Below are 13,940 nucleotides of genomic sequence, written 5' to 3'. Positions count from 1 at the left end.
ATGCATGCAGAAGGTTTTTAGATTATTTGAAGTTATGTTGGATAAGACAGTTCATTACTGAAACAAACAAACAAACAAACAAAAAACACTGAATTGAGTGAAACAGTAAAGTAATTGTTCTTTCCCTAACCTTTGGATTGCATTGGTTTGAGAATCTCAGAGAGGGGAATCTTAATAAGTAGAATGAAGTTTTCAGTCTTCGGTTATAATAAGATACTAAAATTAGCTCCACAAAATATAAGATAAAAATTCCTTTAACTTTGGGCATGTGAGTCATTTAGTTAATTAATTTAGACTAATTTCAGAGCAAAATAATAATGCTTATATAGACTCTATTTTTACTGCAACCTAAACATTCCAAAAATAAGCTTATTTTCTCAAAATGTACTAAGATGTTTACTTTCTGTCAATGTCAACTCCACATCTAAAACTGAAAACTTTTGGAAAATGCTTTTACAACCCAGATTGCAAGTCATTTTTAATATTTTTTTGTGTTGTTTCCTGTGTTCACACTGTACTCAGCTCTTACCAGCAAAATATCCTTATGTTCTGCACAAGTATAATTGATACATGTATATACATCATTAAATTCGTGCATCCTATACACAGTATGAATCAAATTCTACCTGGATGAATAAAACTGTAAACATTGCTGATCCTCCTTCCCTATTATTTCTCAGGAAAGATGTCAGAGACAAATACATTTTTTTCCTATTTGTCCACAACACAAATCCTCTTTCTGCCTTTCAAGATATTTAGCTGTCTTCAACATCTATCTTTCTACAATCAATAATTGGGTGATGTGATCCAGTACTGAAGTTAGAGAAATTTATTTGCTAAGAGAAGTTTAAATTTCCATTTTATTTATTTATTTTTCAAGCATATAAAGCAGGGTTTATTAGAAGGAGTAACATAGACTTCTCCTTGGAGAGAGAAGGGAGCCATAGCTGATATCCTGGTATCTCCTAAATTTTCATTTTAGTTCATTCCTTTTAGGGGGTCATTTTTATAGTCATTGTATATGGGGAACTGGGACAATAGTCTCAGGTTGGTGTGAGACCGGGAATGCTTGCATTTTAGTGTTTCACATTGAGGTATAAAGATCTTTCCTTCCTGTATTTTCTCTTTTTATTTCTTTCCTGTTTTTTTTTTTTTCTGTATTTTTTTCTTGCAGTATTTCCATTCTCTGTTCTCGCTTCATACCTATTTCTACCTTGGCCTGTCTCTCTGAATTCTAACCACTGGCTCTGCACAGAATAAGTGCTGCAAGCAAACCTATTCAATAAGACAGACACAGGGCAGTGGTCCCCTGGAGGTGGGGGTGGGTGGGGATAATTAGTGCCTGGTAAGTGGCATGAGGAAACACTCTGGGGAACGCAAAGTGTCTGCATCTTTAACCAAGGGATGATTAGAGCTGTACAGCTGTAGAAAAAGTATTGAGGGGTGTGCTTGATGGGGTTCAAGTGTACCACTTTACTGCACATTTTATATCCATGAGAAGAAGAGAAAGGAGAGGTACTAGGCGGTAGGATTTTTACCTATAATGGGGTGAAGGGTAACCATTAGCAGCACAATTCAGGATGATCTCAGATCTTGATAAATCCAAAGGAAAAATGACATCTTGTGGCTCCTCGATAAAAGTAGGTGGGATCCAAGGACCATCACCTGAGAATAAAAAGAAGAGCATGACCTCAGGAGCAGGCTTGAGCCTCTATGAAGTGTCCAGTCTCCACACCGTGTTACAATGTTTCACTTGGTAACAGCCTCACTGCTTACAGAAAGTGTTGGAAGGATGATGTGTACAAACCTTTATTTCTGAACCATGTATAGTAATTTTGGTTTCACCCCGAATTATCTGTATTTCCCACAACCAAAAGGCGTCCATCTACATAACCACAATAAATCCCACAGCAGCAAGAAGTCAATGTTGATTCAGGACTAACTGCCAATACTTGGGACCCATGTATCTATTTTCTTATCAAAATTTTATGTATATTTAAAATTTACTTTTATATATAACTATTCTCCTAAAATGGAATTAATTAAAATTTATATCATATAATTATATATATTTATATTATATGATATAAAGATGTTATATAGTATATATATATATATGTGTGTGTGTATATATATATATATATATATATATATATATATATATATATTTAAATTTATACTGGGAATTGAATACAAGGGTGCTTTTACCACAGAGCCCCATCCTCAGCCCTTTTTATTTTTTATTTTGAGCCAGAATCTCAGTAAGTTGCTGAAGCCATTCTTAAACATGCTGTTTTGCCTTCTGGGTTGCTGGGATTCCTGGCCTTAATAGATTTTTTTTTTTTTTTGATGGGGAGGAGGCTACTAGGGATTGAACTCAGGGGCACAAAACCACTGAGCCCCATCCCCAGCCCTATTTTGTACTTTATTTAGAGTCAGGGTCTCACTGAGTTGCTTGGCAAGCCCCGCCCTTGCTGAGACTGGCTTTGAACTTGAGATCCTCCTGCCTCAGCCACCTTAGCAGCTGATTGACAGGCACGCACCACCACAGCTAGCCAAACACTGATTTTTTTTAAATATCTATGTTTTAGTTATAGGTGGACACAACATCTTTATTTCATTTTTATGCGTTGCTGAGGTCTGAACCCTGGGCCTCACGTGTGCTAGGCAAGTGCTTTACCACTGAGCCGCCACCAGCCTCCCCCTCAACACTGAAATTTTTATGTACCTATTTCTGTCATATGACCTGCTCGGTCCATGTGCCTCCACAGTCTCTCATTTTATGAAATGAGTCATAATCCATTGTCATTTATGTGGATGCCCAATCATTGCTGATTTGGCCGGCAGGAGCCTGTTCAAGCCAGCTTCTTTGTCCTTGTCCTTATTTATTCCTTGGACTGTTATTTACTTTATGATATAAACCGGTTTTAGGATAATCTTGTATTTCCTCTCTCCCCAGCCATGGAAGTAGCTATTTTTTTTTTCTCCCTAAGCACACCTGGCTCCATGTATTAGAGAATGGTATTTAGAAGCCGTAATCGGGACACGGAGTTTACTCATTGTGACTGCTCTCTGTTGGCTCTGAGGTCCCCTCAGTAGCTGTGTGTGTGTGTGTGTGTGTGTGTAGTGATCGACAGCGAGGTGTGTGTGTGTGTGTGGTGTGTGTATGTAGTGATCGACAGCGAGGTGTGTGTGTGTGTGTGTGTGTGTAGTGATCGACAGCGAGGTGTGTGTGTGTGTGTGTGTGTGTATGTAGTGATCGACAGCGAGGTGTGTGTGTGTGTGTGTGTGTGTGTATGTAGTGATTGACAGCGAGGTGTGTGTGTGTGTGTGTGTGTGTGTGTGTAGTGATTGACAGCGAGGTGTGTGTGTGTGTGTGTGTGTGTGTGTGTATGTAGTGATTGACAGCGAGGTGTGTGTGTGTGTGTGTGTGTGTGTATGTAGTGATTGACAGCGAGGTGTGTGTGTGTGTGTGTGTGTGTGTATGTAGTGATCGACAGCGAGTTTATTCTAGATTCTTCTCTGTCCACATTGTGACTCCCTGTTCAGTCGATGAGGACACTGGATCCCATTATTGCCAATAAACTTCTGCATTTCTTCAATCCCCCTCTGGCCAATCAAGTCTCTGTCACCTCCCTCTTCTCCCTGGGCATGATCTGATACTCACTTTCACCTGCACCCACACTTGCTGAGCTGTTTCCTCCCTCCTGTGGAGAAGCCCTTCTGACCCCCCCACCTGGGCTGTGACACAGGCATAGCCCCCATTCCAAAGTGGGTGAGGACCTAGCGCCTCAGCTGCGATGTCCCCTTCACCACGGAGACTGCCCTCCTTCTGCTTGGCTCTGCATCCCCTCCTCAGCCTCTGACATTCTTTGCCCGGACACCTCAGTCTGGGCCACAATGCCCTACGCCATGCCCTACATGAATGTCATTGTCACATCTTGCAGGCCTCCACTGATCCTGCTGTGGCTCTGACATAGATGGGTGGCTTCTTGGCTATACTTGGACTGACATGGTGGGAAGGAAAGGGAAAGGGAAAAAGAAAGACCTCAATACTTTTTTTTTAAACATAAAATTAGGTGTTTCTATGTGCAATCGTATAACATAAACCATAGTGTGACATTAGCATTAGTATTTGCAGGACACTGAATGGCGGGTCAAGACACGGTCATTTTCCCTGATATCAACCAGAGGGCCAGAGAATGTCAAAGCCAGAAAGAGTTTTGTAGACCGTTCAAGACACACATTTTAGTTTGGAAAGACAGCAGAACCGGCGGTTAAAAGCCTGTATCCTGAACTCCTAGAGGCCTCGGAGGATTGGAACAAGTTGTCTTCATGGGTAAAATAGATGTATTATTTATATCAGATAGCTGTTTTGAGATTCATTGTTATAAAAGTCGGTCGCATTATGCATAGTACCAATAAATGGAGAGTCATCAAATGATGGCAGTCATCATCATCATCATTATCCTTATTATTATTACAGACAGGGAAATTGAAATCCAGGAATTTGAATTATCTCTTCCCAATTTATCATCAGAAATTAAATTTAGGTCTCCATATTCTCTCTCCGCTGTCTTTCCCACACACTTACTACTCTTACGTTGGATCCATTTCCATTAATCTTCCAAAATATTTGTACCCAGGTAAAATGAATTATTTTATTAGACTCATTTGAAATTGTAATATCAGTAGATTCCATTATTGGCCCAGAAGTCTATGGAGATAAAAGTTTTAATTCCAAGCTAGTTTAGTTATTAGCTCCACAGTGCTGGGCAAGGGGCTTAACCACTCTGATCCCCTGGTTTCTCCTCTGTTAAGTGGCAATACTAGGTCTTACCTATCAGTGTTGCTGCAAAGGCTGAAGGAGAAAGAGCAGAGTGAAGATGGATTGCAGGATTCTTTACTCCTAGACCTAACACAAGGCATGATAAATACAGACAACCAACAGAAATCAACAATCTTTGAACAAGAAAAGGGACATACCCCAATGTTATCGATTTACAAATAATAATAATAATAATAATAAAGAAAAACACAGCAAAAAAAATTGGGTAAGAAGAACAGGGGTGGCCACACTCAAAAAAGTGGAAAATTCTCTACGCCAGATCTTGCCCCCACCCCTGTAAGCATTACTGGTGAAATAGCAATATTCTGGTGGAAGTCTTGCTGCGATCTCTAGGTTGGAGGATCAGAGATTGGAATGCATAGGGGATGTAAATTCTTATTTTTTCCCCTTCTTCTTGCAGAATGGTAGAAAAACAGGGATTCTGGAGAGAAAAAGGGTATAGTGAAAAATTGTGAATAGTAATGTTGACACCACTGCAGAGGTATCTCCCAGGGACACACACCTGAGGCCCCTTCACCAATAATCTTTCTATAAGCCATTGAAAGATTCTCAAAATACAGAGAAGCAGTGGGGATTCCTTCCATCCTTCGCTCAGATTACAAAACGTGGTTCTGATGACCCAGTAGCTGTTCTCCAAGCTAGAAATAAGAAGGAGAAAACAGTCCTAGGTGTTATGGAAGGGAAGTTATAGACCTGCCATGAAGGTATCAATAAAATTTCTGTACACAGCTCTTCAAGGATAAACCATAGGAAGAGAGAGGGAATTGTAACTAAGCAAATCCACAGCAACAATAAAAAGGAAAACATGGAAAGCCAAGGATAGACAAATTACCTGATCTAGAATAAAACATTACTCAAGGAAAGCTAGGAAATGTAAAGTTTTTCCATGCTGTAGAATAAGAACATGTGGTTTTTCTTTTGGGGTCGGGGGTAATCAGACATTAAACTCGAGGGTACTAGACTACTGAGCCACCTCCCCAGCCCTATTTTGTATTTTATCTAGAGACAGGGTCTCACTGAGTTGCTTAGCGCCTTGCTTTTGCTGAGGCTGGCTTTGAACTTGAGATCCTCCTGCCTCAGCCTCCTGAGCCACTGGGATCACAAACATGCACCACAGTATCTGGTGCAAGAACATGTATTTGTTTTTTTAAATTTGTTTTCAGTTGTAGATTGACACAGTTTTATTTTATTTATTTTTATGTGGGTGCTGAGGATGGAACCCAGTGCCTCTCCCATGCTAGGCAAGCAATCCTAGCATCAACAAAAACCACGAACAACATAATTATATAAATTAGGTGGCTGAAAATATAAGAATAAAATTTGCAATGAAAGCATCATTAAAGAACTAGTAAATCAATAACAGGCAGGCAACAAAAGACATATACCCTGAAAGTGAAATTAGTGATGTAAAGATTTAAGGTAATTACAATTAATGCAGCACAAAAAAAGCACAGATAATAAAGCAATTGAGTGAAATGGAATGAGTAAGAAAGATAAAGATGCCCCCAAATAAAGACCTTGCTATCAGAGGGTTAGAGAATCAAACAAATGTCAGAAGATCAAACTTCCTGTAAACTAAAGGAGTATACTCCATGTTCCAGGAACACTTGAGGAAGAGATCACTCAGCACCAAGTAGGTGCTGGTGAAGGACTGGTCTTCAAGGTCAAAAAGAGATTTAACCTTGAACTTAGTGAAAGTGAAAATCATCCACAAGAGCAAAAGAAGATGCATCAGATGCATCTCAGATTTTAACCATTAGCATCCCATCCCAGAAACCAGTGGAGAAAAGCCTCAGATGTTTTTAATGATAAGGCAACATGAGTATTACCACCCACCAGGATGCATTTCAAAGATAACAGCATTGAAAAGACACTCTTGAATGTTAAAAAAATGATAATTATAAAAGATAACATGGGCCAGGCATGGTGGCCCACGCCTGTAAACCTAGTGGTTCAGGAGACTGAAGCAAGAGGATTTTGAGTTCAAAGCCAGCCTCAACAACTTCATGAGGCTCTAAGCAATTCAGTGAGACTCTACTAAGTGAAATATAAAAAAGGGTTGGGGACCTGGCTAGGTAATAAAGTGCCCATCAGGTTCAATACCTGGTAATAGATAGATAGATAGATAGATAGATAGATAGATAGATAGATAGATAAAATGAGCAACTATTCTTAAAGAGATCAGTTATCCATGAAATCCATTCAGTTAAAAATGAACCAGTATATAAATAATAAGAATAAAGGAAGATCAAGAGCACACACTGTCTATCCAAATAGGAAACTTATACTTGAGAATCTCAGTAGTTTTAATTATAGAACAGAAGGTGCAAAATGTGAAGTCTATAAAACTGAGTAGGATAAGCATAACAAAATGCATAAGAAAATATGGAGTAACTCAGGGAATGTAGTTAGAAATCTGTGCTAATATTCTCTTTCACACCAGAAAGTCTACAAATAAAGATAGAGACACACACGGGTAATATTTAAGTTTTAAATGCATGAACACTTTGCATCTTCTTAGTATTATGCACTGAATCTTTTAACCTCAGAAGAATTGTTTTTAGAAAAGTCTTTGTCTCAAATAATATATGACAAGCTGAAAATTTTCTTCTTTTCTCTTTCTTCTTCTTCTTTTTTTTTTACTTTGTTTTACTCTTCCTTTGGTCGAATTGAACTCCAGTTTAATCTTCATGTTGGAGGTCATTTGTATGGCATGATCTCATTTCTATAAAATGACTTTTTCTCCTATGCATCTATCTATCTACACGTTAAAATATCTTCTTGAATTTATATGCATGGAATGACGACTGTAATTGTGCCAAATGTTAACAATTATTTCTGGGGAGGGTTTTATTCGGAATGAAGTTTTCATTTTCTTTGCATAATTTTCATATATTGAATAATTAAAATTAATGCGAATTACGCCGAAGAAACAAATTGATTTTTTTTTCTTTACACAGAGAACAAAGGAGATGGGAAGAATATATGTTGAGATGGTAACTTCTTTTCAGCCAGGCATGGTGGTGCACGCCTGTAATCCCAGTGGATCAAGAGGCTGAGGTAGGAGGATCCTGAGTTCAAAGCCAGCCTCAGCAAAAGCAAGACACTAAGCAACTTAGTGAGACCCTGTCTCTAAATAAAATACAAAATAGGGCTGGGGATGGGGCTCAGGTAGGTTGAGTGTCCCTGAGTTCAATCCCCAATACCAAAAACAGAACTTCTGCTTATACTGAAAGACAGAGAAGGTGGGTTTTGGAGAACTATCATCAGCCAAGAAATATCATTTATGTTTGTCATTAACTTTTTAAGAGTTTGAATTATACCATTTGATAAGTAAAACAGCTAGCTTTTCAAGTGTTTTTTTTTCTTTTATCTGCTAGTAAATTGTTAGATGTTTTTCACACTGTAATGAAATAATTAAATAATGGCAGGTTTTTGTGGCTTTGCCATTCTATCTGAAAGGAAAGATAATGTTGGTTTCTCTGTACAAGGCCTGTGATAATCTGATGTTGAAAACAAGAAATCAAAACGCTTTTCAAGTACTTTTGCTTTAAGAAAAGGATCAGAGGAGAAGAAGAGTGGTATTTTAAGCTGTTGTAATAATAAGTGATTAAATAATTGCATTGAAGGCCGGACCTACTGCTAAGTCATCTATGATTACAATGTGTTTTCTTTGGCAGTAAAGCAAGAATGTTGCAACAGACTGAAAAATAAATGCTCTTAAGGGATGATTAAAAGAAAACCATACAATGTTATTGCAGATGAATGCACGATTCTGTCCTCGCTTTTTCTCCCCATTATCTTCTGTAGAATTAAAATTGTTTTTTTTTTTTATTTTTTAGTCCTAAGGCATAACTACAATATTGGAGCAAAACTATCGGTGTCTAAAGTTCATTGTCATTCCATGCACGAGTGACTTTTCAATATTTCTAAGGCAGCCGTTTTTGGCATTTCTGAGAAGCCCATGAAACACTTCATGTAGAAGCACATCTTAACCTGCAGGATTGGAAATGTAAAAGCATGTTTGATTTCCTTCACCCCTTCCTCTGGCGATGGCTGACAGGCCCAGAGGTGTTTCTCTCTCCCAGGAATTGGGAGACAAAATATTTATATATTTTTTTCAGGTACTGGGGATTGAACTCAGGGGCACTCGACCACTGAGCCCCATCCCCAGCCCTATTTTGTATTTTATTTAGAGACAGCGTCTCCCTGAGTTGCTGAGCACCTCGGCTTTTTGCTGAGGCTGGCTTTGAACTCGCCATCCTCCTGCCTCAGCCTCCCAAGCTGCTGGGATGACAGGTGTGCACCATGGCACCAGCTTGGAGAAAATGTGAAGAGATGTTAGTCTCTGCTTGTTGCATGGATAGAGATGAGGCTGTTACTACATATTAGAACATCTGGCTTTCTGAAGCTCATGGAAAGGTGGAGGATGCTGGTCTATACAGAGACAGAGGGCCAGGCACATCTCAAGTACTTTATAAGACCCCTGTCTAAAGAGCAACAGAATGAGAAGTCTTCCTCTCCAAGGCTCTACCTGATTCCCAAGGATCAGTTTTCATGGAGAGATGAAATGAGAGATTCCGTCAGGTCACATCCTAGGATCTCTCTGGGTTACAGTCATGAGTCTCCTGATATATCTCCCAACCCAGGTTCCTGGCACCCCAAGAATATCTTCTACCATGGAAGTCTGATTTCATGCATGTTGCAATGCCCTTGAGGGTGACCCATCTGCCACTGTGGGAGCAGAGGGCTGGGACATGGCATGTCGGTCAGGGAGCTGGCACAAGAGGGGATCTCACAGCCTGTAGGGAATCGGGGGCACTGTATTTGCACCAAGTGGTGAGACGAGGTCAACTGTTGAGTCAACCTCATTCATTCAGCAAGTATTCTCAAGTCCTGGGAAGAGTGACATTACAGAGCAAATTTTAAAAATGCCATACCAGGTGTGTTAGCTTTCTGTCACTCAGCATGACACCTAGATGAAGGAGAAAGGTTTCTTGTGTCTCATGGTCTCAGAGGTTTCAAGGCATGGATGCTTCACCCTGTGGCTTGGGGCCTGGGGCCGTACAGTACCTCGTGGGAGGAGAACAAGGCAGAGCATGTCTGTTCACCTCATGGTGGCCAGGAAGCAAAGAGAGACAGAGGAAGGGGTTAGGGGGTACCAGCATCCACTTCTAGGACACACCTGCATGACCTAACTCCTTCCCCAACTCCCAAATGTTTCCATGGCTTCCCAACAGCAGCACAGGTCACACAGGTTGAGGACCAAACTTTTAACACAGGACCTGTGGTGGATGTTTTAGAAATAAATTATGGCACTGTGGCATGAAAATATGGCGAAGTCACACTTTAGTATTTTTAATGGAATTTTTCTTCTGCTTTCTCAATAAGAGGCTCCCTATTTTATTTTGCACTAAGCTCTGCAAACTATGTAGCTGATTCCAACCAAAGTTTAGAGAAGTTAAAAAGGTTTGCTGAAGAAGACACTGCTAGTAACATTCTAGAGTTGGTGCTTCAGCCCAGGACTGACCACAAGTCCAAGGGTTCACAGGCTAAAAGACACCCACTTGAATCCAAAAAAAAAAAAAAAAAGAGTTTCATGTCAAGAAGATTCCTCAGGCTTATTATAGGAGGAAATAGGGGAAAAGAAAAAAAGAGACTTCTTTCTCTTCGTGAAAGAATAAAGGTGATAAAGCTGGATTTTTAAAAGTTTTATTATTATTATTATTATTATGAGTTTGGTTAGGCACAGTGGCACATTCCTGTGATTCCAGTGACCTGGGAGGCTGAGGCAGGAGTATTGCAAGGACAGCCTCAGCAACTTAAGGAGGTTCCCAGCAACTTAGTGAGACCCTGTCTCCAAACAAAGAAAAGAAAAAGGGCTGGGGGTGTGGCTCAGTGGTAAAGTGCTCTTGAATTCAGTCCTCAGTAAAAGGGAAAAGAAATACCTGGAGTTTTAAAGAATAGTCAGGAGATTCTGGGACTTGTCCAAATAAAGAGATAACATTGTAAATGAAGGTGGAATTAAGATTAAGAGGTGAAAGGAAAAATATGAAGGCATTTTTGCCAACTAATTTGGGAGAAAGATTCAAGGGCAAAGAAATATTAATGACTTCTCCAAGATTCGATGTTTCTCCCAAATAGAAGAAAAAAGAAAGAGAGATCGATAACTAGGTGGAAAAAATAAAAAAGCACTCATTTGGATATGAGAGTGTTGATTTTGGTGGCTTCTCTGGGGCTCACAGGTTTAGTTGTTCAACAAATACATTGAGGGCTTGGGGGAAGGAAGATTCTAGAATCATTGCCCTTTAAATGTGAATGAAAAGAAAATTTTATTCCAACATGGTCTGGTGGTAATACGTTCTGAGACATATTTGAAATGAACTTGTGTGTCTCCATTCAAAACCGCAGGGCAGAGATCTAGGGGGACCTCAGAATTTCAGAGTTAAGCTAGAACCTTCTTGAAAACGACATGGCATGCTAGAAGGTGAGGTTCATAGCCATGCATTCCACATTCTGTTGATCTCTTGAGGTTTCAGTCAGACCAAGATAAAAAGCGACACCGTTGTTTACTTGGATCGTACCTGCCCACTGGGACACAATCCAGCCTAAGTAAATTAAACCAACTTTCATCAGCTCTGACGACGTGCTAAACCTTCCTTATGCCCTGACAACATAAAAATAAATACATAGATTATTGACTCAGGAAACTGGCAGGAAAATAGGCATCATTTTAGCACATAGTAATCACCAGGGATAAAGCTAAACTCGTACATAAATGATCATATTTGACCCTAGAAGAACTCTATGGATTAGACTCTAAGATTCCTATTTTAAGAAATAAAGAAACTGAGGTTTGAAGAAACTAAGATCTTGGGTAACTTGTTTAATATCAAACTGCTGGCAAATTGAGGTGGGTTTTTTTTTTTTTTTTTTGGTTTGTTTGTTTGGTTGGTTTTTTGAGACTGGGTTTTTCTGTATTGCCCAGGCTGACCTTGAACCCCAATCCTCTTGCCCCAGCAGCTGGGGTAGCTGGGATGACAACAATGTATCCCCCACACCCAGCTGGAGCCCAATTTTGAATCTCAGCAATCTGACTCCAAAACTTACACTTTAAATCACTATGATCTACACCCCAGAAAGGGAAGTCGTCCGGAAAACAATTAACTAACTACAATATTACAGGATAAGTATTATACCAAAAGCATAAATATAATTTTATGGGAGCTCAGAGGAGGAAGCAATTAATTCATCCTAGAGGTTATGGAAGAATGCCAAGAAGCAATATCTAAGCTACATGGAAAAGAAGGAAAATGAGAACACCATTGAAAGGGAAGTGATCATCGAGAGGAGATTCTAAGAGGAAGAAGAGCTTCAACAAAGATATGCAAATGCCTGTCATTCAAAAAATCATAAGGACGGAAACAGAGCAATGCAATTCGGGGGTGGAGGGCTAGATTTAGAAGCATTTTGAAGGACCAATCCTCAATGGCATGACAGAGGTCTGAATTTGATCTGTAAATGGAACACGGGGAAGCATTTCTGTATTAAGCAGGATGAGGGCATGGGTAGATCTATGACTCACTGGAGGAAGGATGGGGAAGAGAAACCACACCTCAGAGGGATTATTTATCAAACATGGCAAAACGCTGAGATAATTGGGCATCGTCGGTAGGAAGGAAGAAAACAAGGGTGATGTAAGAGCGGCTTTGAAGCATTTCGAAGTAATATCAACAAAGCATTATAACTGATGGGATGTGAGGGATGGAGGAAAGAGCCAGCCATTACAGATGAATGGGGAGCATGCATTTATGTGGACGTCTTTAAGGAGTAAAAGAGGAAGAAAAGATGAGGCACCGAGAGGATGAAGTCAGATGACAAAGTAGATATAGCAGTTTAATATGTTTTTCATGCATTTATTGGATAAACATTTATTTGTGGGCTGGCTCTGTGCAAAAAACCATCTCAGGGTCTGAAAACACAGGGAAAAATACAATTCTTAAAATGGTTGATCTTGCAATCTCACTGGAGGAGGCGTAAGATAAATCCCCAAACAAACATACCGTGCATGAGAGAGAGATTATTGTCAGTGCTATGGAGAAAAATAAAATAAAATAATAAGAAGGTAGGGGATCTGGGCGGAGGTAGGGTGCTATTTTATAAAAAGTGGGAAGGATTCCATCTCTGATTTGGTGGTTTCTGAACAGAGATCTAAATAAAGGAGGTAGCAGGACATGCATCAAGAAATATTTCTGGACAGGGGAGTAGGTGCCAAGCCCCTGAAACTGAATACCTTCAGCCCTAAGTGAGAGACAATGGTTGCTTAGATCAGTGTGTTTGTGGTGGAGATAAATAATCATTGGATTTTATATAATTTTTTTTGCAGATTAAGGCAAAGATTATGATACATGAGGCAAAAATGGAAGTCCTGGATAAGTTCAATGAAGAGTCGTCGGTAAGACAGACCAGATGTATGACAATGAAAGAAAGTTTAGAGGTGAAATGATTGGGTTATGAGAGCTTTAACCTAATCAGTGCATTGATCCACTGATATGGATTAATTGGGCACTCACTATAGGCAGGTAGGGTGTGGCTGGAGGACAGGGTCACTGAGGGCCCGCCTTAGGGGTTAATATTTGGTCAATGGTGAGTCAATGTCTCTGCATCCTGATTGACATGTCCTGAACTGCTTTTCTTCTCCTAACCCTGCCGCCATATTGTTCTGCCTCACTTTGAGCCCAGAGGTGAGGATTCAGGTATCTATGGACTGGGACCTCTGAAAATAGGAAGACAAGTACTTTTCCACCTCTAATTGTTCTTGTAAGGCCTTTTGGTCACAGTATAAAACCTGTGACCAAAACATAACCTAGTATAACATACCTCTTCCTCCATTTCAGTTAGTATAAACATGCTAACTGAAACAGAAGGAGGAGAAGAAGAAGAAGCATGTTTTCCATTATCTGGGGAGAGGAAAGACTGTAGGAAGATAGCTAATTATGCCAGGGGGAAACCAAGAGTTTGATTATGTAATGTTAAGTTGGGAATTTCCATTAGAATCTCACCAAAGACGGCTCAGGAGCCATTCACTGTG

This window comes from Urocitellus parryii, chromosome 16 (assembly GCF_045843805.1).
Source record: "Urocitellus parryii isolate mUroPar1 chromosome 16, mUroPar1.hap1, whole genome shotgun sequence".
NCBI lineage: Eukaryota > Metazoa > Chordata > Mammalia > Rodentia > Sciuridae > Urocitellus > Urocitellus parryii.
This window is presented reverse-complemented; position numbering follows the sequence as displayed.